The 27,081-nt window shown below is 41.0% G+C and overlaps 1 protein-coding gene across 4 annotated transcripts in view; it reads left to right on the top strand.

Moving 5' to 3' along the window:
- Positions 1-6,701: 6,701 nt before the first annotated feature.
- Positions 6,702-27,081, top strand: part of atp2b1 (ATPase plasma membrane Ca2+ transporting 1) — a 100,357-nt gene continuing 79,977 nt past the window's right edge. Inside the window, exon 1 of one of the 4 annotated variants that reach the window (XM_062982797.1) lies at positions 6,702-6,826. The gene's annotated coding sequence lies outside the window, so the exon portion shown is untranslated. Of the gene's footprint in view, positions 6,827-6,964; positions 7,251-27,081 lie in introns of those variants that run through there. The other 3 variants (XM_062982798.1, XM_016993752.2, XM_016993753.2) reach the window with 3 other exon arrangements.

Here is a 27,081-nt window from a genome sequence, read left to right as displayed (position 1 = left end):
AACAAAGCCAGCGGACCTGATGGGATCCCTGCTGAAATCTTCAAAGAGGGTGGACCTGAGCTGATACAACAAGCTCATTGAAAAGGTATGGGTGACCGAGAAAATCCCAGCAGACTTCAAGGATGCCACCATTATCACCCTTTTCAAGAAAGGGGATAGAACAGACTGAGGGAACTATCGCGGTATCTCCCTTCTAACCTCAGCTGGGAAAATTCTCGCAAAAATCCTTGCAAACTGCCTTCTTCCGGTCTTAGAAGACACCCTCCCAGAATCCCAGAATGGCTTCCGCCCCTCCAGAGGAACAGTGGACACGATCTTCACTGCACAACAGCTCCAAGAAAAATGTAGGGAACAAAACCAACCTTTGTACATGGCATTCATTGACCTTGCAAACACAGTGAATCGCAGTGCTCTCTGGACCATCCTCCAAAAAATCGGGTACCCTGAAAAATTTGTAAACATCCTGTGGCTCCTCCATGATGACATGATGGCAACAGTCTTAGACAGCAATGGCTCCCAAAGTGACCCATTTAAGGTGGAATCAGGTGTCAAGCAGGGATGTGTCATTGCGCCTAGCTTATTTTCCATCTTCATCGCTATGACACTTCACCTTGTTGATGGGAAGCTTCCCACCGGAGTGGAAATCATCTATCGGACAGATGGCAAGCTTTTTAACCTCAGCAGACTGAAAGCCAAAACCAAGGTCACCACAACATCTATTATACAACTCCAATATGCTGATAACAACGTAGTCTGTGCGCATTCTGAAGAAGACCTCCAAGCCACACTAAACACCTTTGCAGAAGCATACGAGAAGCTCGGCCTCTCATTGAACGAGAAAACCAAAGTGCTCTTCCAACAGGCACCAGCTACTCCCTCTGCAATGCCAGGAATACAGCTTAATGGTGTAATGTTAGAAAAGGTTGACCATTTCCACTACCTTGGCAGCTACTTCTCCACAAAAGTCAACATTGACACTGAAATACAACACCGCCTGAGCTCTGCGAGTGCAGTATTTTTCCGAATGAAGCAGAGAGTGTTTGATGATCGGGACATCCGTAGAGATACCAAGGTGCTCATTTATAAAGTCATTGTCCTTCCAACCCTGCTCTACGTCTGAGAAACGTGGATGGTCTACAGACATCACACTCAACTGCTAGAGCGTTTTCATCAGCGTTGCCTCAGAAAAATCCTACAAATCTCTTGGGAAGACAGGCGGACAAATGTCAGCGTGCTTGAGGAAGCAAAGACCACCAGCATTGAAGTGATGCTCCTACGCCATCTACTCCGCTGGACTGGCCACGTTGTCCGAATGCCTGATCACCATCTTCCAAAGCAGTTACTCTACTCCGAACTCAAAAACGGAAAACGTAATGTTAGTGGGCAGGAAGAGATTTAAAGATAGGCTTAAAGCCAACCTTAAAAACTGTGGCATAGATACTGAGAACTGGGAAGTCCTGGCCCTTGAGCCCTCTAATTGGAGGTCAGCTGTGACCAGCAGTGCTGTGGAGTTCGAAGAGACACGAATGGAGGGCTTAAGGGAGAAACGTGCCAAGAGGAAGGCCCCTCAAGGCAACCCTGACCAGGACCACCTTCCACCTGGAAACTGATGTCCTCACTGCGGGAGAACATGCAGATCAAAAATAGGTCTCTTCAGTCACCTAAGAACCCACCCTCAAGACCCCACAGCTGGAAGACCATCATCCTTGAACTACAAGGGATCGCAACCATGCTAGCTCCTGCATAACCACCCACATATTAGTGTAACACTAAGATTGAGCCAGCCAGATGTGGTTGCATGTTGGGCTATCACTCTGAAGGCAGGATTCGAATCCCCAATTAGCCATGGAAACCTATTGGGTGATATTGGTCACGTTACACTCTCTCAGCCTCAGAGGGAGGCAAAGACAAGCTCCTCTGAACAAATTTTGCCAAGAATACAGTGTTAGGGAAAAGTCAAAAATTCAACCATCTGTTCTGCATCACATGCCCTCCTGGAATGTTTTCATTCTAGTTCATTATGGATCTGAACGATCAATTTTGTACATTCGGGTAATTATTATCAATTTATATATTGCTCAATGCCTAATTCAACAGGGAGTAGTGTTGTTCTTTTTCAGTGGCATTTCCACATCTTTTGCATTATCAGTAGGGTCAAAAGGGGGGGGGGAGATTTTTTAAAAATATTAACATGCTTTCTTATATTTGATGGTTTAAAACAACTCTTTCACTCATTTCTTTAGTCAGAATTTTTTTTTAATCTTTGTGAGAAACCACTTGATTTATCTGCAGGAAAACTTCTGCAGAAAAAATGAGTATTTGAAAATGTAGTATTCTTTATATAAAACTGTGACTGCAAAAATTAATCTTATCCTTTAAACAAATGAGGGATCTAAGGAGGCTTTGCTTAAGTGCCAGAAACCTTGCTTAGAAACAATGAAAGATCATTTTAGGAAGCATTTTTAACAAACTTATTCAATGAGCTGCCACCACTTCTAGGTCAGATTACAGGAGGAGACATCAGATGAAGCAGCGTCGTTCTCCCTAAACACAAATTGAGGCCTTTTATACGGATTTCATAATCCAAGACTTCAAAATCTTAAATGGTATACCAGGATGGCTAAGACAGTGACATCTTTACTTTGTGATGGTTCAGTACATACCTTTGCTTCTGGAATAGCAAAGTACAGGTAAAAAAAGCACCATGTGGTTGACTGTAATGTTTGATATTACTAGAAACCCATATAATTGGATTTGGATTAACATTTTTGCTGAAACTAAACTTGTGAAGCTAGTCTCTTTTCTATTTGTGGAAAAGGAGGTACTTTATCTAATATCTAGAACCAGCCTATTGAGTACCAAACCAATAGCTTTTGTATTATGTGGCAGCACACTGGACAAGTCTGATAAAATGAGTAATTTTGCATTGTTCCTCAGTGAGTGCTAAGGGACATCTTCACTGACTAAGCTTGTGCACAGATTCATTATGGACGTTTGCCTTCGGCGGATTTAGAAGCCTGTAACGGCATGGGCTCCACCGCCAATATTTTACCAGCTGCAACAGAAGAGTGAATGTTTAAAACTGTGGAGTACAGGGAGGGAAGCAGCCGCTAGAAGGAAAAGGATGGCAGGAAGTTTCTTAAACCCTTTCTTTAAACCTAGGTCTACTCTACAGACAGAAATGAAAAGATCACAGAAAGGGTGGTATCTTAACTCTTGATGTTTTTAATCCAAGTCTTAATGAAGAATATAAGGACAAATGATGCCTAAAATGATGGAAAGGCTAGCCTGCCAATGGGCCGGACAGAAAACAAATCGTTCAGCTTCCCGGATTGAAAATGGATTTCTGTCTTCCCAAATTCGGGAGGCACCCGAAATCCAGGACATCGAAATGGATCACGGTTTACCTTGATTGCACAAGTTTATCACTGACTACTGAAGCTAGATTCAAAGCAGTATGCAAGTGGTTTCGCTGTGCTTAATAATAAACCAGGAGATAGATAGATAGACACACACAAATATTTGCTGTCACAACATTGGATGAAAAATAATGAACAGGTTGTGGAGCTCTTATTCAAAATCCTTCAAAATACAAAAGGGTCCACATAGGTTAATTATGTTATTTTGTTAGTTGGTGTTGCCCATTGATTTGAGCAAACATTTGTTGTATTTTATGTATTCTGCATTGCACTTTTTGCCATGTAAACTGCCCTGAGTCCCTTCAGGGAGATGGTGATGGGATATAAATAATTATTACTGTTATTATCATTGACCAAAGACATAGTATGACACAGCAAATGAGATATACAGTATATGCTGAATTTCGTATCACAAAATCACAAGTCGAACACTTCCCAAGTGTTTAGGACTGTGTGATTTATTTTTGGATGATGTGTGCAGATCCCAGTAAGGTGGTCTTTTGCAGCTGCCAGATCATAATTTTCTCAATGTTTATTGTTTCCAAATGCTGGCTGAGATCTTTTTACACGGCACCCAGTGTGCCGATTACTACTGGGACCATCTGTACTGGTTTATGCCAGAGCCTTTGCAGTTCAGTCTTGAGGTCCTGATAACGGCTGAGTTTTTCCTGTTTTTCGTCAATTCAACTGTCACCTGGTATGGTGACATCTATAATCCAAACTTTTTTCTTTTCCACAACTGTGAGGTCTGGTGTGTGGTGTTCCAAAACTTTGTCAGTCTGGATTCTTAAGTCCCATAGTATTTTGCGTGTTCATTTTCCACTACCTTTGCAGGTTTGTGACTCCCACCAGTTCTTTACTGCTGGGAGGTGGTACTTGTGGCATAAGTTCCAATTACTATTATTATTATGGGTGGGTGGCATAGTGCCACCTTTGCTTTCCAATGTATACAAACTTTGTTTTGTGAACGAAAATATTAAAAACATTATAGAATTACCCTCAGGCTAGCATATATGATACATAAATCAAATTTGTGTTTAAACCTCCCTGAGTCCTACCCCCACCCCACCCCACCCCACCCCGGGAATGAGGACAGGATACAAATGTATGAAATAAACATGGATCCTATCTCCAAGATAGGGGTGTGTGTGTGTGTGTATATATATATATATATATACACACACACACAATACATACACACTCACATATAGTGTTTCCTCACTACTTCTCGCGGTTTTTCAATAAACTCTAAAAGACTATTATAAATCATAAAAAATTACAATTTACACTCTAAGGAAGGGAGGAAGGAGAAGCCAAAGGGAGAGAAAAGGAGCCCAAACGGCAACGGGAGGAGGCGATTTATCAACACACGATTCATTGATAAAGACTTAAAATAGTGTATAACTACTAAAATAATGTATAAATATTAAAATAAATGAAGTGTCCCTACTTCACGGATTTTCACTTATTGCGGGTGGTCCTGGAACCTAACCCCCGCGATAAGTGAGGGAACACTGTATATTAAGGTAAAGGTTTCCCCTTGACATTCAGTCTAATCGTATCTAACTCTGGGGGTTGGTGCTCATCTCCATTTCTAAGCCGAAGAGCTGGCGTTGTCCATAGACACCTCCAAGGTCATGTGGACGGTATGATTGCATAAAGTGCCGTTACCTTCCCGCCGGAGCGGTACCTATTTATCTATTCACATTTGCATGTTTTCGGACTGCTAGGTTGGCAGAAACTGGGACTAATAGAGGGAGCTCACTCCGCTCCCCAGATTTGAACCTCCGACCTTTTGGTCAGCAAATTCAGCAGCTCAGCAGTTTAACCCGCTGTGCCACCAGGAGCTCCATATATATACAGATACAGTAGAGTCTCACTTATCCAAGCTAAATGGGCTGGCAGAAGCTTGGATAAGCGAATATCTTGGATAATAAGGAGGGATTAAGGAAAAGCCTATTAAACATCAAATTAGGTTATGAATTTACAAATCAAACACCAAACTATCATGTTATACAACAAAGTTGACAGAAAAAGTTCGATACGCAGTACTGTTATGTTGTAATTACTGTATTTACGAATTTAGCACCAAAATATCATGATAAATCGAAAACATTGACTACAAAAATGGCTTGGATAATCCAGAGGCTTGGATAAGCGAGACTCTACTGTATATGCAAAGTTATAAAAATGAGAAAATCCCAAACACTTTTGGTTCCAAACCTTTATTAGCATCCTCAGAATTCAGTGTTTTTAGTGTTCAGTAGCATCACTGGGTGTAAACAATTTTGGACTGCACTGCTGGTTCCCATTGACGTTGCTGGGCATTAAACCTGCCTAACGGTGCATCCACACTGTAGAATTAACGCAGTTAATTGGAAGAGTCACTCCTCAGTGCTCCTGAGTTTTGTAGCTTAAGGAGGCGCCAGCGCTATATATGCAAGAGAAAGCTAAGGACCTTACAAAACTACAGCTCCCAGGATTGCACAGCATTGGGCCTTGGCACTTGAAGTGGCGTCCAACTGCATGTAGGCGGACCCTAAAGGAGGCTGGTTTCAGGAGGCTGCCCTCCGCGGGGGTTCTCACGTCCTACTCCGACAAGGCGAGGCCATGACTCAACGCGCCGCGATTCGTCATCTCGGTTCTGACGGAGGGGAGACGCCAGGCGACGGCAGCTGCTCCCCCGCGATGCCAGCCAAGCCTCCACAGATTGGGGGGAAGCTCCTCGGTTCACTTTCGGGAGCCGTGAAGGGAAAAGGGGGCGCCTTAGGTTCGCCCTTCCTCCCCGCCCCCTGAGCCCGGTCTTTCTCCTCAGCACGAGCGTTTGCCCCTCCCCCACCCCTTCTTCTGTGCTTTGGAGGGATTTACGCGTTTGTAGTCCTTTGACCCCGAAGGCTTTCCGTCCACGAAATGACCAACTACTTAACTCGCCCCCCCCTTCCTCCGCTCACCGCCCTCATATAGGAACCGACGGCGCGCTCTACTGGCGCCCCCGTGCGAGAGCGCTCCCCCTGAATCCCAACCTTGGCGTGGGGCGAGTGGTGAGAATGGTGGTCAAGCCATGGAGAGGAGAGAGACAGAGAGAAAAAGGGAGGGAGAGCGCCCCCAGCAAAGTCAACGACCCGAAGCCCGCCGGGCCTCATCAAATGCCTGGGCCCGGCCCACTGACGTCATGGAAACAAGCACGTCAGGCAAGGGCAGCCAATCGGAGGAGGGGACGGAGGCGGGGAGAGAGGAGCGCGCCCCGCCCCTATCGGGCACCAGGCCCAATCCCCGCCCCTTTCGCTCCCCCCGCCCCTCCCCCTTCCCCACGCCCATGAAGGCTCCGTGCCTTCGAGGGGCTCCCTCCTCCTCCCACCCCCTTGTCACGTGACGCCAAGTGGCCCACGCTCGGAACCCTGCCTGAGGTGAGTTGAGTGGGTTGAGAGCGACCCCTGTTTCCTTTTGCGAGGGGGAGGTTGAGGTGAGGGGAAGAGCAGAGCCGTGCCGCCGAGGCCCCGCCCCCTTTTTGTGGCTTGGAGGCGGCCAGGAGAGCCGGCGCTGACGGGTCCTGAGAGGGGGGCCGAAAGGACGCCGCCTCGCACGGCTGGCGAGGGCGAGGCGCTTTGGCGGGGGAGCCTGCTGCGGAGGGCGGGGCCGGGCCGACGGACGCCTCCTCCCTCCCTCCTCCCCTCCCTCCCTCCTTCCCTCCTCCGCCTTCCCTCCCTCCCCGGTCGCAGGCGGACTCGGCGGCGGCGGCTCGGGCGCTCGCTCCGGGGTGGGGTGGGGGGGATCCGCGGTTGGTTGGTTGCTTCTTTGGTCGAGGCCAAGCAGCGCGTGGAGGAACCTGAGGTAAGCACCAGCGAAAGCGTGGCTGAGGTGAACAGAAAGGGCGCGGAGGGAGGGAGGGAGGGCGGCGTCGGGTTGGGGCTCCCTCGGATTGAGAGAGAGAGAGAGAGAGGCGCAGGTGGCGGGAGTCCGCAGGCCCCGCAGGGGATTAGGCAAAGCGGAGGAGGAGGAGGAGGAGAAAAGAGGAGGAGGAGGAGGATGAGCAGCCCCCGCCGGTACAGCAGGGCCTGCGCTTCCTCGCCTCCCGCCGCTGCCTCCTCCTCTTCCTCAGTGGGCCACGGGCAGCCCACGCCGCCGAGTGTGACCTTGAGGGCAGCCACTTGTCTCCACCTGGAAGGAGGAAGGCAGGGAGGGAAAGGAAGGAAGGGGGATGGATGTGGGGAAGGGGAGGTTGCCGCTTCTGGTCTCCCCCTTTAAAAAAAAAACCCAAAAAAACCAGGTGCGCTTTATTTTTCCTCTTCGGAAGACCCCGGTCGGTGAAGGTGCTTCTGCTGGGTTAAGTAGCCGGGATTAGGCGGCCGCTGCTGCACGGCATTCTCATCCCCAGCAGCCTCAGGAGTGTATTATACACATGCGCACACACACGTATGTGTGTGTATATATATACATATGTATAGAGAGAGAAAGCGAACACACAAAAATATCTGGAATGTATATATGTGTATACAGTACATATATAGAGAGAACACACAGAAATACCTGGTGTGTGTGTGTATATATATATATAGAGGGGGGGAATACACAGACATACCTGGTATGCATATGTATATATATATATAGAGAGAGAGAGAGAGAGAGAGAATACAGAAGCACCTGGTATGTATGGATCTATGTATCTCTCTATCTATCTATATATAGCCCACACATATATACATATGTAAACACACATAGCTGGGACACATACATGCATACATGCACACACAATGGTTACATCTCCCCTCCCTGGAAGTCAGGAGCAAGACACTTCAGTTTTCTCAGCTGTGTAGATTATGGGTTCTGGGAATGGACCTCTGAATTCAGGCCTCCAGGGCAGTCCATATGTGTGTGTATATATACTGTATATATATATATATAGAGAGAGAGAGAGAGAGAGAGAGAGCGCACACATAAATATCTGGGAGATATATATTATATGTATTGCTTTGGTTTTTTCAGCTGTGCAGGTGGAGGGTTCAGGGAATGGACCTCTGAGTTAGGAATTCAGGTCTCCAGGGCAGTCAGAACAAAAAGGGGCGGCTTTCCTCTCCCACCCTCCAAGCCTCTTGCGCCATCCACACTCAGGAAGGCATGAGAATAATTTTAAAATAATTTTTAAAAGTGTGTGGGGGGGGGTGGCAATGCTTTCCCCTCTTTTCTGCATGGCCACTCTCACTGGTTTGGCAAGGGTTTGATGTGCTTTATAAACTGCTAAGAAAACCCTGTGGAAATGCATGAGGTTGCCGTAAGTCGGTTTGCTGTAAGTGAGTTTGCTGTGTGAAGGCATGAACATACACACACCCAAATATATTTCTGTTATGAACTCAGCTGCGTCCCCAGATGAATGCAGCTTGGGCTAGGGAGTGTGTATCAGAGCAGCTTTTGGGTGGTGTATTCCTTTGGATCTCAGACTTCCATGAGCCTCGTTTCTTTACCGCAGGCCAAGTGGTACTCCATACCTTTGGTTGTTGCAGCACAGGAATTCAGGAAGAAGCCTTCATACCATGGGGGTATGATGAGGGTGGGGTGAAAGGTGAAGGTTGCTGGCTGTAATTCATGCTCCCCCCTCCCAGCAGTTCCTATATAAGATGGTACTTGGAAGATGACTAAATGAGAATACCTCTCGTTTACATCTCATAAACAATGGGCACATTGAACTCATGGATCTAAAGATTATGGTATTGGACACTGAACAACAACATAAATAAGAACTGATAAAAGTTGGGAGTGTCTGACCTTGGTGTTTCTAATATGTGTTGTAGCTCTAAATGTAAGAATTATCCAGTTTCACTAAAACAAGGTAGGAGCTTAGTTGAAATATTTCTCTCTTCTTGACCTGTGCCTTTGATCCAAAAATGTAGTTTCTGAGTATTTGCCATTTTGTCTGTGACACAGGTCTTTCCACCTGCTGAAAAAGGTAAATTTAAAAATTATGAGGTATTATATGTAGAGGATAACAGCCAAACAGACTTTACCCTGGACTCTACACAGATATATATTCTTTCCTTTCCTTACTTAGTTTATCCATACCTCACAACCTCTGAGGATGCCTGCCATAGATGTGGGCGAAACGTCAGGAGATAATACTTCTGGAACATGGCCACACAGCCCAAAAGACATACAACAACCCTCAGACTTTATATTTTTCATTGTAAATAACTAATATCCAAGTTTGGGTTGCTTGTCTTAAACAGTCAGTTTAGCATAATGCATCTTATTTCTGTATACTCACTTATTTTCCTTCTATATGTCACTTGTTATATTAGCCCTCACCCTTCACCCAGTTTGGAATTTTGGTATAAACAGAGGAAGACAATTGAAAACTTCTTCTGAACAAATGTTGCAGAAACAACCTCTATGATAGGGTCGCCATAGGTCCAAAATTACTTGAAGGCGCATAGTGACAACAGAAATTGGCATGTAAAGTTCATGTGAACCGTAAATACAAAATACTGCTGTGTCATGAAAGGTGAATGCTCTAGATATATTCTGCAATGTGTCTTGTTGAGAAGCTTTTAAACACACACAAATACAAGTTACTGACAATAGATTTAAACTAATGTGACAGTAGATAGAATGCAGATCTTCAGTCTATGTGTGCGGAAATTTCTGTTCCTCCAAGGGATACCATAGGAACATGTACATTCCAGAGGCACAACACTTACTGCCAGTATGTATACTCATTAGTATCTAACCTTATACTGAGGGTAATAGATGGAAATTGAAAGGAGTTTGAAATGTGTGCCAATGGAATATCTAGTTGATCTTAACATTAAAATTTATTATTGCTGCTCAGGAACAGCAAGGCATTTTGGTATGAGGCAAACTGAGCGTATAGCGCATAGTAAATTAAGTATGTTAAAAATATAGGATATACTAGTCACAAAAGAGATCTGACATCCTTTACCATGTAGGAGAATAGCTTTCAGGTGCTTTTAGGCTGTGGAGCAATAGCAGTGAAGCTGTTCATCAGTCATATCCAGGGATAAACTGATAAGTTCATCATGTCTGGCAGTTAGTATTCATGGCTCTTAACCTTAAGATGAAACCTCTATAATTCATTGTATAGTATAATGACAGTTCAGGTGTATTTTTAGTAGCTGCAGTGTTTATAGATCTCTTCGTCTGAAGATTATTAGGACCCCTGGTCTCTATATGTTTGGAGGCTGGTGTCAAAGGTCTTTCCGGCAAACATAGTTGTGCTACTGCTCAGCATAATTTTCCATGAAATTTTAAAGTACAATCAGATAACCATCAACATTGAAAAGCAGAAGTCCTGTAATGGATATGCAAATTATCTAGAATTGCTAGCTCTAGCTTTCAGGTTAGAAAGCACCAGTTCCTCCTCTGGACTCTTTTACTCTGATGCTACTTTTCATCTTGTTTGGCCGTCTTGTTGCCTTTGTTGCTGTCCATGCAGTAGCTGTGTTTTGAATCAGGATTGTGCTATTGGCCTTCCTGTTTGGTTATCTTAATAAATCCAAAAGGACTGAAGAGATGTGCATATGTGTGCTTTATATATTTACCATAGCAAATGCAATTTATCTGTTTTGAACATGCAGTCATTTTTTCAGGTAACTAAATGTTCACATAATTTGCAAATGGATATGTGGAAAATACTTTTCAGGAAGTTCTGGAATTTCAGTTGCAAAAATAGTTATATTTCAGAGCATTATACAAATAAGAGTAGAACTCAATGAAGGCTATTTTGCATTTTCATTTACTGAAATATGTATTATTGCATTTTCTTCAAAACTCCACAGTACATTTCTCCTTTCTTTGGATATGATCATGCACTATATGTGGCCACATATTTACATACTGTCTTTCATTTTTCTGTCCACATCTTGTTGCATGAACTTACCACATTCAAAAGCATTTTTTGCTGCTTCATTATCCTATTGGGGTGGTTGCGCTTCTGTTTCTTACCTCTTTTTCTTTTGCACATCCACAAGATTTCTGTTTATTCCTCCCTCAATTTCTGTTTATTCCTCTCTCTTGTTTCCTGTTGTACAGTTTGTATAATTGTGAACCTGAACCACCTCATCTTTTTCTCTTTACACTTATTTTGTATTCTGAAATCCCACATTATACATTCTTTCCCATGCCTGTAATCTGCATCCCTGTGTGTTTATGCACTTGCATTGTTCTTTCAACCTATTTTTGCTTTTGGGGCCATTAAATAGAACAAGAAATTCAACCATTAGCATTTGCCTTACCTGACAGTCCTTGCTTGTCATCTTAAAATGAACTAAGAACCCAGGGCCCATAAACCAGGAACAGACCCTGTTTTGTGATACTGGCTTGTGGGAATGACAAGTCACCCTTCCTTCTTCAGACAAAGTGCTGAGAAGATAATGAAAGTATATTGATGGCTTTCACATAGAAATTTGGGGATCCCTCCATCTCTTGGATCTGTAGCAACCTAAGAAAGATCAGTGCCAGTTGGTTTGCGTGTTTTTCTGTTTTGAAGGCCTAGTTCAGAAGAATTGTTTTCCCTCTCCCTACGCCCCCTCCCCCCCCCCCCCCCCCAACCACACTAGAAATAATGGCTCATGTCAATATTTTTTGGCCCTCTAGTTCCACACGAATACCTTTCTACTCACAGAAACTTTGGGTTCAGCCTCTTTTTACTCCCTCAAGGCCTCCTAACTGCAGATTTTTCCTTCAGAATATTAACAAGCCAGAGCAGTGGAGAGAGTTAAGTTTAGAGATAGGATGCCTGGATTCAACTCGCTGCTCAGTCATAATTATTGGGTAGCTTTAGGCAAGCTGCTGTCTGAAGTTGTTAAAAACAGGATGAGATAAACTGCATTACTTTGTTGTATACTAAAAGTGTTATACAATTAAATGTGTTTTGTCGTTGAGCTTTTGTTTTTGTTTCGTTTCGCCAATGATTACTTGTATCTGGAGAGTGATTATTGACTACATTTCTTCAGTCTTTACAAGATTCTGGAAATATTGGTTTGCTATAGTAATCAACTTGTGTTAATGGTTGCCATTACCCCTCTTCTCAGCATGGGAAGGGTGTAGGCCAAAAGGAAAATGAAGTGTATTTTATCTCCATGCTGGACTCTTAGGAAAGGCAACAAAATAATCTTGTTACTTTCTGAAAAAATGCAACAGTTTAATGAACAGTTTAATCTATGTTATCCATTTGCTTTCTTGATACTAAATATATGGTAAGGCAAAATATTTTAATTTTTTTACTTGATCTATCTTTCTTCCTGATTTTTGTAACTTCTTTTTCCTTTTTAAATACTTGTGACAAGGCCACATGTTCAGCTTATTTTGCTACTGTTTAGATAAGAACTACCAGTACTCTGGTGGGTTTTGTCCACATTGCATATTTTTATTACTGCATGCTGTTAGGTTAATCTGTTGTAATTATCAAATGTGAATGGTAGGTGACTAGGTTATATACACTGTATATATACTACATGATATTGATGCCAGCAGTTTTGAGAATCAGATTAGCTTTTAATATCTTTGCTTCCCATCTCACAATTCCTGATCTCTTTGCTGACTTCTGTATCTGAGATAGTAAAGGTAAAGTCTTTCCCCTGACATTAAGTCTACTTGTGTTCGACTGGGGGTTGGTGCTCATCTCCATTTCTAAGCCCAAAGAGCTTTCCGCCGGAGCAGTACCAATTGATCTACTCTCATTTTCATGTTTTTGAACTGCTGGGTTGTCAGAAGCTGGGGCTAACAGCGGTAGCTCACCCGCTCACTGGTTTCGAACCGCCGACCTTTTGGTCAGCAAGTTCAGCAGCTCAGTGGTTTAACCCGCTGTGCCACTGGGCAGCATAAGTGACAAATATTTTGACCATAGGCTATGCTGATATGCAAAGAAAGCTGGAAGTAATTCATTGGACCTTTGATGGACTGGTGTGTATTTGTGTGTGTCGTGTATGTCTCCAGGCAGTCAGATTTGTGTCTATTAATATAGATTGATTGTATGTAACATGTTGGGGCTATATTTGTTGCCTGAACCATTCCAAATACTTGCTAAAGTAGTTAATAGTGTTTGAATTCAGGTGTAGATTTTCCTTTTTTGGAAGGGAAAAGATGCTTATCTGGTGCCAACAATATAGTTGGTAACTGTAGATTATGTCAGATATTCAGTGCCAGGCTGATAAAGGTACTAAACCCAGAAACACAGTAGTTACAAATGTGTTCACAAATGTTAATGTCCCTACTTGATCTTTATAACACATAATGCATGTCTCACTATACTTGCTGAATTTGCACGAACAATACAAATAAAAACTCGTGGATAGTTGTTTTAAGAGGGTTACGGAGAACCAGGTTTTTGTCTTTTTGGATTAATCTGATAATTTCTAGGCTGTGGCCCTTCACTTGATCTTGGACTGTAACTTCCATAACCTCTGATTATATTGTTATGCTATGCTTATGCTAGCTAAGCTGTTTGAGGTGATTATAGTTGTGCTCCAGTAACATTTGGACAAATTGTTCATCACTGCTGTTGATTTTAAAGGGGGGTGGGGGTCAAACAGATAACTTAGATTTAGAAATCCAGCAGTGATTTATGTATTTTATGCATTAATTATGTAATTAACTAAACATTGTACATTTAAGGAAAAAGTCACAGGTGGTATCCAAACAACAAAAACACTAAAATATTGGGGGGGGGGGGGGTGGCAGGATCTAAACTATTGGTATGATTACATCACTACAACCATGACCTGTTCACATGAGAATACTGGAAATCAGAAATAAAGGAATGTCAGTGTATTTACTTATTTATTTATTTATTTTTCAAACTTATATGCCGCCACTCCCCTAGGGCTCGGAGCGGCTTACAAGAACCGGCTAAAATCAACAATTTAAAAAACATTTAAAAAACATCTTTTTAAAAAAATCTTAAAAACATCCTAAAAGCACCTTTTAAAACATCAGCAACAGAACTCAAAAGCCTGCCAAAACAGGTGTGTTTTACATGCCCTGCGGAAGGCCAACAAGTCCCGCAAGGCACGAACTTCAGGTGGCAAGGTGTTCCACAGAGATGGCGCCACTACTGAAAAGGCTCTGCGTCTAGTTGCAGTTAGACGCAAGGTCTTAAAACTGGGGACTTCCAACAGGTCTTGGTCCTCAGAACGGAGGGATCTCTGGGGTTTGTAGGGGGTGAGGCGGTCCCTCAGGTACATCGGCCCTGGACCATGTAAGGCCTTGAAGGTAAGCACCATCACTTTGAAAGTGATCCGGTGCTCAATTGGTAACCAGTGCAGCTGCCGTAAGATTGGTGTTATGTGACATCTTATCGGGACTCCCGCAAGGAGCCGGGCAGCTGCATTTTACACCAATTTGAGCTTCCGGATCACTGACACAGGAAGGCCAATGTAAAGGGCTTACAGTAATCCAGTCTCGAGATGACTGTAGCCTGGATCACTGTAGCCAGGTTGTCCCTAGATAGATAGGTTGCTAGCCGTCTAGCCTGCCGAAGATGAAAAAAGGCAGTTTTGGTAACGGCAGAGACCTGGGCCTCCATCGTCAATGAAGGGTCCAAGAGGACTCCCAAACTCTTTACTAGTGAAGACGGGCGTAGCACTTCGCCATCCAGGGTTGGCAACTGGATATCCATCAGCTGCTAGGAAATTTCAGAGAGCAGAATTGGATAATTGAAGAGCTCTAATTCATGTTCTCCCTAAACAGATTTTAGACCCATGTAATATTAGGGTTACATCTTCCAGTGACTTTAAAGACTAGATAGGTTACTAATGAACTATGCCCTTGTCCAAAGTACCATATTAGCCATGTTAGCTTATTTCAGCAAAACCAAGACAATCCAGTGCTACCTCTAAGATAGGTATATTTCTTTTTTTCATAAAATATAGTCTACTTCAACAAATGCATTTCATGTTACAGACATTTAGTTTACACATCTTGTGTTTGCAGACTAACAATGTTTTTTCAGTACCTCAAGTCAAAAATAGTTGGATAATTGACTTGTCAGAGTGGGATTGGGCAGTTCTTGGAAAAAAATGTATTTGCCAGTGTGTGTAATATCGGGGTGGTTGTGTTTTCTGGGCTGTATGGCAATGTTCCAGAAGTATTTTCTCATGACGTTTCGCCCACATCTATGGGTAACACACAACAACTAAGGTAACACACAACAACTCTGTGATCCCGGTCATGAAAGCCTTCAACAACACATGTGTAAATATCAATCTTGCAAACTGAGGCTCTTGTTTTCTTGAAAATATTTTATAACACTTGTCAGTGCCCTCCAGTTTGCATGCCTTTAGTGGACACATAACAGAAACTGCCATTAGAAATTTTGAATTAAAAGAGAGAGATTTTGTCACTTATGTGCCTTTACACTATTTATATTGTAGGGGTTGAGAGGATCTTATTTAGGAAGGCTCAAATGTGATTCAGTTTCACAGTATTGCTTAAAATAAGTGTCTGGACTGGTGTGCAGGTCCTTTTTGTGTGCTTAGGCTTTAGATCAGTCATGGGCAAACTTTTTTGTCATCTGACTGCATTGCAGGCCTGGCCAGGAGGTGTGGGCCAAGAGGAAGAGGGGCCAGGCACACAATGGGTGGGGTGGGCCTAAGAAGGAGAGCGTTTGGGAGAGGATGAGTTCAGGAGGGGGCAGGTCAGGGCCGGGGTCATCCTCAGGTTGTCCTCCCAGCATAAGGACAGGGCTGCTTGCCCTACTCCTATTGTGGGAGGAAGGCAGGACATGAGACGACTGTCCTGATCCTCCCCCCGAGCCCCCTCCCCATCCTCTTCATCTGATCTTCAGGCTGTCCTCTTGGCATTATGCCAGGAGGAGGGTAAGACAGCGGTTGAGAGTGCTCTTCAGGGCTTTCAGCCGCCGTGTGCCTTCTTCGAGCCGTCCTCCCAGCATAAAGATGGGGCCGCTTGCACTGTCCTTATGCCAGGAGTAGGTCGAGAAACACGGTGGCTGAGATTGCTCCAGAGGGCTTTCAGCTGCTACGTGCCTTCCTCCCTCTATCTTTTGGCATAAGGATACGGTGGGCCGCTGTGTCATTCTGCCAAGAGGACAGGGAAAATGAGGAGAGCCTGAGGTAAGCACCAAAGGGGGCACATCCATTCCCTGTTCATTAGTTTGTCCATGCCTGCTTTAGATGGAGCTGTCTTTGAAGTGTATGTTCAATCAGCAATTTATTAAATACATAGTAACAACTATAGTGCTGGAGGGGCATTGTTGTTGTACAAATCATTTGTAATCCACTCCACGTGTACTCCAGCAAGTCAGCTATTCCTATCTGCTCCAACATCCACAAGGTGTTTTTGACTTCAGCTTCCAGAAAGTCTGACTTGCTCATCTATGAGTAGGTGAAAGAGGGCCTTTTAAATGGCTGCACATATTGTATAATACCTGCCCCATGTAATGCAGGTAACCTCTTTTCTGAATGTTGTTTACTGGTCAGATAAGTCACTTCTGTTCTGGTTAGCGTGGCTGCTAAATACGATGTCACTTAAAGGGTTATTATATCTACAGTTTTCACATGTGTATTGGTTTGTATTTTTAACTTTAAAGGTATTTTATATGCATTTTTAAACCATGAGCTCCTTTAAGTGGTGCATGCATGATAAAGGCAGAGAATAAATTTGTAAATAAATAATGGAAGGTGTTAAATTTGTTCCAGGGTTGTGACCATGAAGTCTAAACTAGCTGCTATCAGTGTAAGCTTTTCAGATCAGTTCACTGTGTGGAAAACATACCCTCAGTGTGTACTTTCATACGAATACTTTGTTTTTGAGAAGAATGAAGGTAATACAAAATATTGATTTGGGGCTTCTCATTAGTCTCATAACTAATTGACATCAGTTTCTTGATTGTTGGATGTATATCAGCTAATCCTTATGAGATCGTTGCAATGTGGAAATATCTAGGAGGCACTTGCTTGATTTTCCTTGCATGTCTGATGTGAATACATGATCCACTAAAGATAAATATTTCAGTAGATATTTTTAGTTGACACTTAATGTATGTACCATGAAGCTTGCTCAATGTACTTATAGCCAAATGTTACATGTCTTTAGTTTTAAGAATATATTATATGTAATTGGTTTATTAATTGCTCATGAGTCTATCAGCCTGCTAAATTTACATGCATTTGCACATATGGAGAAGAGTTGGTTTTTGGATAACACAAATGTTTGTCTTATGCATGTAAGTGCTCCCTTTTCTTTCAAAAGGAGAGGAAGTAATGCATCTTATGACGTTAATCCTCTTTCCTGTATATGGTAATTTTTGTCAGAAAATAGTTTTGTTCTTATATTACATTTTAATCTGTTATTCAGTTACTTGTATCTTCCCATGTGAGCCTGCCTTAGCTTTTTAAGATCTGCAGTGGTGACACTTCTCTTCTGCTGCCTTCAAAACATAAGTCAGTGGGCATTCAGGAGATGATAGGCCTATTTTAAGTCGTGCTAAAGCATGTACAGTATATGTGGAAACCTGTTCTTAATCTCTGGCAGGATTTACATTGCTACTGTAAAATCATACTGAAGTGATATTTATATAGTGTAGAATAAAAATGCCATGGAATAAATCAAAATTGAGTATGATTACTTTGTATTAATAGAAAATACATCTACAAGTGTAAGAGAGATTATAATTTCTATCATACACTATCCTTGAATTTTGAAGAAAATAGTTTTGGGGTATTGAAAGAGCTTGTATAAACTAATCAAAGCATGTTCATAGTTCATATGGTATGTAGCACATGCTTTTTCCTCATACTGGATCTTTTAATCGTAACTCCATATTCACCACTAACAGCAGGTAGCTGGAATTAGTGTCACTACCTAGATAGTACACCAACCATACTGAATAGGAAGAAAGCAGTTTAAATTAGTCTTATATTGTGTGACAGCTGTTAAATTGACCGCTGGATACATCAGGGCAGAATGTTTTCTCCTTGGTTTTTAACTTAAAATATACAGTTTATATCTTACAGAAAGAAACATGTCCATTAGATAGATTCATGTTCCTCAAATGGAGTAAGTCACTTTGTTGCATTGGATTTGGAAACTTGTGTATTTGAGGACAGATTGTTTAAATAAGTTATATTGAAAATATAGCTATTACACAGTAAACTTTTATTTTATTTTATTACAGGGGGTAATTACCTCAGTGATAAAGACAACTGCAATACAAATTGATCAATCTTTATCTGAAATGCTTGAGAACAGAAGTGTTTTGTATTTTGTTTTTGTTTTTTTCAGATTTGGAAATACAGTAGAGTCTTGCTTAGCCAACATAAATGGGCTGGCAGAACCTTGGATAAGTAGAATGTTGGGTAATAAGGAGGGTTTAAGGAAAAGCCTATTAAACGTCAAATTACATTATGATTTTACAAATTAAGCATCAAAACATCATGTTTTAGAACAAATCGACAGAAAAAGCAGTTCAGTACACAGTAATGTTATATAGTAATTACTGCATTTACGAATTTAACACCAAAACATTGCAATGTATTGAAAACATTGACTACATAAACACTGGCTCTATTGAATAATACAGAATAATAATAATACAAACCCCTCCCTGCGTCCTCGCCGCCTCTGCGCAGGTGCGATATGGTCACCATTTCCCCCAGTAGTATATCTTTTTTGTTTTTTCCTTTTCTCCACGTGTTGGAGGGGGTGGGGTAAGTGGAAGATTTCTTGCACATGTGCAGAGTTTTTTTATTTTGGGGGATCGTTCTGGCCTTGTCTCTGTTTTGCTTTCTTTCTTTCTTTCATTCATTCATTCATTCATTTGATGGTCACTCCTTGGATAGTGATTAGTTTTGTGGCCAAATTTGATGTGATTTGGCCCAGTGGTTTTTTTGTTAACAAATGAACAGTACATTTATATATAGATAATGAAATATTGTGGAGATTAGACCCAAATCTAAACATGAAATTGTTTTATGCTGCATATATACTTTATACATATAGCCTGAAGGTAGTTTCATACACTATTTTAATAATTTTGTGCAATAAACTAACTTTGTGTACATTGAATAATCAGAAAGAAACTATGTAAACACTTTTGGAGATCTATGGAGAACGAATTCTCAGCTTGTATGAGTCCTTCAAAATACACACTACATGGAAGCAGTGCAGTTGGTAAGCTTTTGAGAGGACTTCCGTTTTCCATTCTTCTACCATTTTCTTTATTTTTTTATATACAGGTGGTGTGTTTTGTTGGTTTTTGTGGTCAATACTATTCATATACATGAGAGAAAAATCAGCTAACGGGCAGGGGATGGATGTTCTGTAGAAGCAGAAGCATACAATCATAACTTGTAAAAACCTTAAGGAAAAGGGGAAACCAGAGTACGTTTGCGAACACATACTCCATGATGGAGTGGTGGCTGATCAGAGCAGTGAGAGAACAGAACAAAATACTAAAAAAGAGAATATGGCTGACTGGGAGCTTGACTAAGCAGTCTCTGCTACAGGTCCCTTTTGTAATACCCTGTTTCCCTGAAAATAAGACATCCCCAAAAAATAAAACCTAGCAGAGGTTTTGCTGAATTGCTAAATATAAGGCCTTCCCCGAAAGTAAGACCTAGCAAAGTTTTTGTTTGGAAGCATGCCCGGCGCTCGCCAAACAAAACACCAGAGCATGCAGGATTGGTAAATGTACATACCAGTTATACATGGAAATAATGGTAGTAACAAGAAATTGTTGACAGAAGTCACAGTTTGTCTGGTTTGGTTATGTTGGTTTGTGATGACAACTACTGTACAGTATATAATAAATGTTCATTTTGTTGTTCAACAATAAATGTGAATTCTTCTTCATGGAAAAATAAGACATCCCCTGAAAATAAGACCTAGCACATCTTTGGGAGCAAAAAATAAGACACTGTCTTATTTTCGGGGACACACAGTATTACATTGTTCTCTCCGGTATTTTTAAAGAAGTAGTTCTTTTAATCTTTTTTTAAATGAACTTTGAAGTATTTTAAAGTCTAAACAGTGTCTTTTAGCATAGTTCTCATAGATGGTAGTTTGGAGTATATGTAATACTGCATAGTAAAAAAAATGTAATCAATTGTTCCATAACCAGAAATGGAGAGCCACTGTTGTTAATGACATTGTGTGTGATGTAGGTGTGAGGAAAGTACAGTCGATGGCCATGTTAAACCCATCCCATGGGTTCTTTATCCTGAGAATTTAAAAAAATGATTTTTATTTTAATTTTGCAGGGGGTACAACTCTCTTGATATCTTGAGCTTAGGGAGGACAGTGCGGTTTCATAACCCCAACAATTATCTGTCCCTGATCTAATGGAAATGGAAAAAGGCCTATGGTTGCCCATAGCTGGAGGAGTGTTGTATCACTTAGCACAAACCATGGATGCATGTGGTTATACTTTAAAATCTTTGACCTTTTTATTTCAGTCATAGCTGCTTTGTAGGCATTGGATAGGACAGGAATGTAACAAAATGTTGTTCCTTTTTCTTTGCACAATATTGTTGTGATACTAATTTCACTATTTTCACTATTTAGTTTGGATATGTTGTGAGTCTTATGGCTGTATAGTAATGTTCAAGTCAGTCATTAACTGATGACATACAATCATTCAGTTTTTGAAATGGTCAAATGAATTAAATGAACTTCATTCCTCTATTGCCTTGAAGTAAACTACCTCTTGCGCCTCTAGCTTTGTTGCCTTTGTTCCAGAGTCCTTCACATACCCTCACACTTCATGCTAATTGCTCTGAACTAGGCTTGTGCATGGAGTTGGTTTGGTCGGTTCCCTTCGGCCAATATGGCTTATTTGGCTGGCTGTAACAATAAGGGCTCAGCCGCCTTGTTTTTTTCTGGCTGAAACGGGCCAAGTGACAGCTCCTCCTCCTCCTGTTCGGCATTGAGCTGCTGCATGTTCACATGGGGTTTCCCTGTGAGCCTTGCCTGTTGGGCCAATCAGAATAGAAGAACGCCATGATGTGTCTTACACAAGCTGTGTCTATTTAATGGGGTGAGCGCCTCTATTGCTCTCAGTTGCGTCCTGGCTCTAGAGAGGCGCTTCAATCCGATTTCCTTGCTGCTCGCTCTCAGCTTTATTTTTTGGCTTGGCTTATCCCAGGGGTCTCCAAACTTTTAAAACTGGAGGCCAGTTTACGATCCCTCAGACCTCTGGAAGGCCGGACTATAGTTGGCCACCAAGCAATAATAATAATAATAATAATAATAATAATAATAATAATAATAATAATAATATATTTAGCCCAACCCCTTTCTGCCTTTGTGGACCTAAAGCACAAGCAAAGCACCCCTGACAGATGGCCTCCCAGCCTCAATGTTGTTAATAATAATAATAATAATAATAATAATAATAATAAGGGTTGGAAGAGACCCCTTGGGCCATTTAACCCAACCCCCTTCTGCCTTTGTGCTGTGGGGGCCGGATAAATGGCTTCAATGGGCCGCATGTGGCCCGCGGGCCGTAGTTTGGGGCCTCTCTAGCATTGAATCTTTTCAATTTTCCTTTGTTTTCTTGATTCTTTTTATTTAGCGGGAGTGGAGGTTGGGAAAGTACAGGATGGGTGGGTGGGGTGCTTGCATTTGGTGACTTGGGAGAGGGAAAGAGCTTCTATTTGTTCTTGGTGTGCTTTTCTTTAAAAATATTTGGGTGGCTCTGAGACCCTTGAGTCACTCTTTAGCTTCTTTTTCTCCTCCCCTCCCCTCCTTCAGAAAATGCTTTTAAAAGATAATTATTAATTAATAATAATCCTGGCAAACAAGCCTCATCCTCAGAAAACTGCTACCTAGTTACCTACCTACCTATAATTTCATTCATTTGCAAATATATAATCTCTATATTTCTCTCTGTACACTCTGCCTTCTGAATTTCAGGTAATAATAATAATAAGTATTAGTAATAATCCTTTGGCTGTTGTCAGTAATAAAAAGAACTACAAAACTTAGTTTTGAGCTTCAATCTTTGGAGAAACTTCGCCAGAACCTATCATTTTTTTGTGAGAACAAGAAATGCAAAAGCTTTGGAAGAAGTTGCTTACTGTTGTTGTTTTTATTAGTAAAGAAGAAAGTGTAATAGTGGGGCACTGGACTGTGTGATGTGGAAGTGCATCTTTGACATTTAGCAAGAAGGAATGGTGCCCTGCTGCTCCTCCTGGAGAAGCTATAGGGCAGGGCCAGTGGGGGAATACCTTTTGGAGAATTTTTAAAGATTTTATTTCTAAAAAGAAAAGAAATTTCTAAAAATCAGGGGATGACCCAAACATTATGAAAGTTGGTGGGCTAAAAATGGTTGATGTGTCCTTCAAGTGTGGTCATTTTATCCCAATAGCCCTAAAATGACGGGAAGGGGAGCCCAGGAAGCCCCTCCACTGCTGCCAATGGGACAGATCTAGCCATATTTTTCGACTGTGGACCAAAAACAACTATTCGGCTACCCACCTGTTTTTGGGAAAACGGATCTGGGGCGGGGGGGGGGGGGTCTCTCAATATTCAGCCAGCAGTAATGGATTGAAGTTCAGCCAAAATACACAAGCCTACTCTGAACCCTTACTGCTACCTTTGCCGATATCATACTCATTTTTTGTCCCTAGACCCTCCATAAAATGTTTGTCACAACCAAGCTAACTGTATTTTTCCATGTTGGCATTGTATCTTTGTCAACGTTTTATCCTGGTTTTGTCTGAGCTTAAGTGTGTTTGCAAACATTTGATGACATCACTGTCATTAAATGTAAGGAAGTGGTAATGAGCCGCAACAGATTTTATGATTTTATGGCTGTTTTCAAAGCCTGGTTCAAAGCCTACATCTAAATTCATGTAGTAATTTCAGTAGGAAATGGAGATAAATGATGCCATCTAGTGAGACTTTGTGCTTTCAGCTGTAGAAGACAGTAACTGAACTGTTAGTAATTGATATTCTGATATTGAGCAGCATTAATTCATGCAAACTGGCTTGTTGCTAGCCACACTAAAGCTAATGTTTCTAATATTAGTATTTGGGGATTTGAGTGACAAGTGTCTAAAGATAAAGGTGCTTTTAAGAATAATTTTCATATTATATAGTGAATTTTTGAGCCCTTGATGCTTTTTAAAATGTTTGAGTTTTTCATATAGGAATGGGATCCTTGATCAATGTCTTCATCTCACAGTGACACAGGAAAAATATGGGTATCTATAAAAAAAGTAAATACCACTTTTTGTTATATTAGGGAACATGAAACTGTAGCTATAGAACATAGTGCTGTGAACAACAGACTTTTCTTTAACACAAGCATATGGAAATGCCAGTTGTCTTGCTATGCCCCTCTCTCATCATGTGCCGAAGAAGAAATGTTGAATATTCAGTAATGTGGTAAATACAGGAGGTGATTAGTTTGAGGCACAGATAGGAAAGCAGTGGGGAAGAAAGTTGTGTCAATATGTGTCTGGCAGTGTTAGTTGTAAAGTTTCCTTCTGTAGCTGTTATTTATCTGAAGAAACTTATTTTCAGTATGTACAGAGAGAGAGAAGTGAAATTCAGTTGACTGTTCATCTATATTTTACAACTTTTTGGTTGTATTGTGTTACTCAGACATAGATCAAAATACAAGTATGTTAGGGAATCAAATCATTAATCAACTAGGCATGGAACTGAAGAATATGACAACATACTATGGGGCAAAAGCTGGCCTCTAGGAGCCACATTTGAGGTTAACAATATATAGCCCATTACAAAGTTCAGAGCATTCTGAATGGTAGGAAAACAGGAGGAAGACTGTAAGAAATGCTTATTACAACAGATATAGTAAAATGCAGTTTGGAGGATTAGAATGACATAAAAATAATTTTATATAGTAGGCTTCAGGAATTACATAGTAATTAAGCTTTCTGTCTCAATGAGTATTTAAAGAAAGCTGAATTCTCCCCACATTGTCAGATTCTATGTAAATGTAAATGTTTTTATATCTGCTCCATTAAATAATCCTACATCTTGTGCAAACATATTTCGTTCATCCTTCACTGGCTTTTGATTTCTCTGGACAGCTCCCATTTTCTGCTGACAAAGCAGTTTGTCCTAGCAGAGTTGACAATTTATAAAATTTCCACCCAACTATAATAAGTTAAATACCTTGTTAACCACGATGGAAGGCTCATATTGAATGCAGCGTCTCTTATTTTATTCCCATAAGAACTTTTTTAGGCAACCCTGTGAAACTAAAGGCAGTTATTACTTGTGAAGCAGATTTCCTTTTGTCAGTGTACGTCATTTCATTAAACAGTCTTTGCTGAGGATCATGTGTCTCCTCTGGATGAATACTTGAAGGGAGGTAATGGCTGGATGACGAAAAACAAATTGAAACTGAATCCAGACAAGACAGAGATGCTTTCTACTAAGGGTTTTAATCTGAGGTTAGAAGTGTGTCAACTGATTCTAGATGGGGTTACACTCCCCCTGCAAGACTATGTTTGCAGCTTGGTAATGCTCTTCAGTCTATCCAAATGTCAGCTTGGATAGATGCTTATTATTGCTTTGCCTGGTTTTGCAGCTGCACCCCCTTCTTAGAATTGGAAGATCTAAAGACAGTAGTGCACATACTGACAACTTAAAGGATGGCTTTCTGCAATGCACTGTAATAATAATAATTTTATTTTTATACCCCACCCCATCTCCCCGAAGGGACTCGGGGCTGCTTACATGGGGCCAAGCCCAGGTCAAACAGGCTATGTAAAAACACAACAATAAAACAAATCAATCAATGATAAAACAAATAATAAAACTAATAAGATACATTGGGCTCCCTCTGTACCAAGTTTGGAAGCTCAAATTTGTTCAAAATATGGCAGCCAGATTAGTTACAGGTGCATCCAGGAGTGAGCACATGATACCAATATTAAACTCACTTCCAGTTGCTAATTAGTTTCTGGCAAAATACAAAGTATTGGTTATACATATATACATTGGGCTTCTATATGGTTTAGGTCCATGTTACCTGCAGGATTGCCGCCTTCCATACAATACATCCTGTACATTTAGGTCATATGGGGGATGCTTACTTCAACCATCCAGGACTAGACTGGTGACGGTCACCTAGAGGACCTTTTTATTGGCTGTCCCTGAGCTGTGGAATGATCCACCAGAAGATATTCAAGTGTTAATTTAAAAAGTATTCAAAATCTATCATTTCTGGCAGGGCTACCTAGCCGATTTTAAGCTGGGACATTTAAATTGATATTTTGAAATTAAATTGATGATTTTAATGTGTTTTAATCTTATGTTTGTATTTTAATCTTATGGCATTTGTTTTACTTTATGTTTTAAATGGCTTTATATGTTTTAGTTAAATGTTGTATTTTAATTGATGAGTACCTCTCTTCAAGCCTTGGAGAGAGGTGAGTAAAAAATAAAATATTGTTATTATTTATTGATTTAGAATGTCTTTTTATTATAATGTCTTAAAGCAACTATTTTTGAAAATTTAAAATGCTTTTGTTTACAAATTGTAAGTTGTTACTTAGTGGCAAAAAAGGGTAAGAATCAAAGGTTGTATAGTTTGCAGATTGCAATTGTACCAGTGAGCAAGACTCAATTGTGTGGTCATAAGTTAAATATTTCCAGTCCTCTCACAGATCTTCCAGAAACAACTGTTTCTGTCTCTTTGACGGGCCTAGCTGTCTCTTATCTCCTCCATTTTGAACCATATAGTTCATGAGAGAGTGGCATGTCATCTGTATTTTATTGGGAAGGTTTAATGGAAGCCATGTTCCTTCAGTTAATGTCTAGCTACCTACTTGTTGATACCGTCATAAACTGGGTTGCTTTGCAGTCTAAAGACTATTTAGCACAAATTATCTATTTCCTGCCATATATTTAAAAATACACAAGTAATCATGTTGGATAAGAGAACTAGTGTATTGTCTTCATTAGAGTGTTGGGACCGTGACTGTGAAATCAAAGTTTTAGTGTTTCACTGAACCATAAAATTCTGTTAAGTTGTTCCTTTGATCTTCCTCATAGGGTTATTATGAAAGACAGTAGGAAGGAAGGAAGCTGGTTTGAGCTCATATAAATGTTTCTAACCAACAAATGAATCTATGGATTCATGTGATCTATAATACTGCTTCACCAGATTTTCAGAAAGATTTTAGGAAGTTTGTTAGTGTGTGTAGACATTCTTTGTCAGTTCTGAACATGGTTATCCAAGGTATTCTTTTTTTGTAAAGTTGTATTATTTCAATTTCACTATCAAGATCGTTACCTGTACATTGGGATAGACTACTTGATACTCTTTTAGATGATTTATTCTGCAACTTCTATGAATTACATCCAGCATTGATAGTGGGAAATATAAGCCAAAATATCCAGAAGGCACCAGGTTACCTTTTCCTGTAGCCTTATTCAGGCATTCCTGAAGCAATGTAATAAAACGCTTGATGACATCCCAGTGTTATCCTCAAATATCAACACCCTCCAACTTCTTTGTACAGATGTCTGAAGAAATGAGTACAGCTGCATGCATACCAGTGAGCATAATAAGAGAACCTTAGGAGTAGAGAGTTTGAGTTCATACGAAGACTCATGTATTTACATCTGTATGTCCATCAGTACAGACCCAGGAATTCGTTTCTAAGGCAATTTACACTTCTAGAAGTCTTGAATATTTAGGCCCAGATTTTTAAAA

Source organism: Anolis carolinensis, chromosome 5 (genome assembly GCF_035594765.1).
Source record: "Anolis carolinensis isolate JA03-04 chromosome 5, rAnoCar3.1.pri, whole genome shotgun sequence".
NCBI lineage: Eukaryota > Metazoa > Chordata > Lepidosauria > Squamata > Dactyloidae > Anolis > Anolis carolinensis.
The sequence above is the reverse complement of the archived record's forward strand: the minus strand, read 5'-3'. Positions and strand labels throughout refer to the sequence as shown.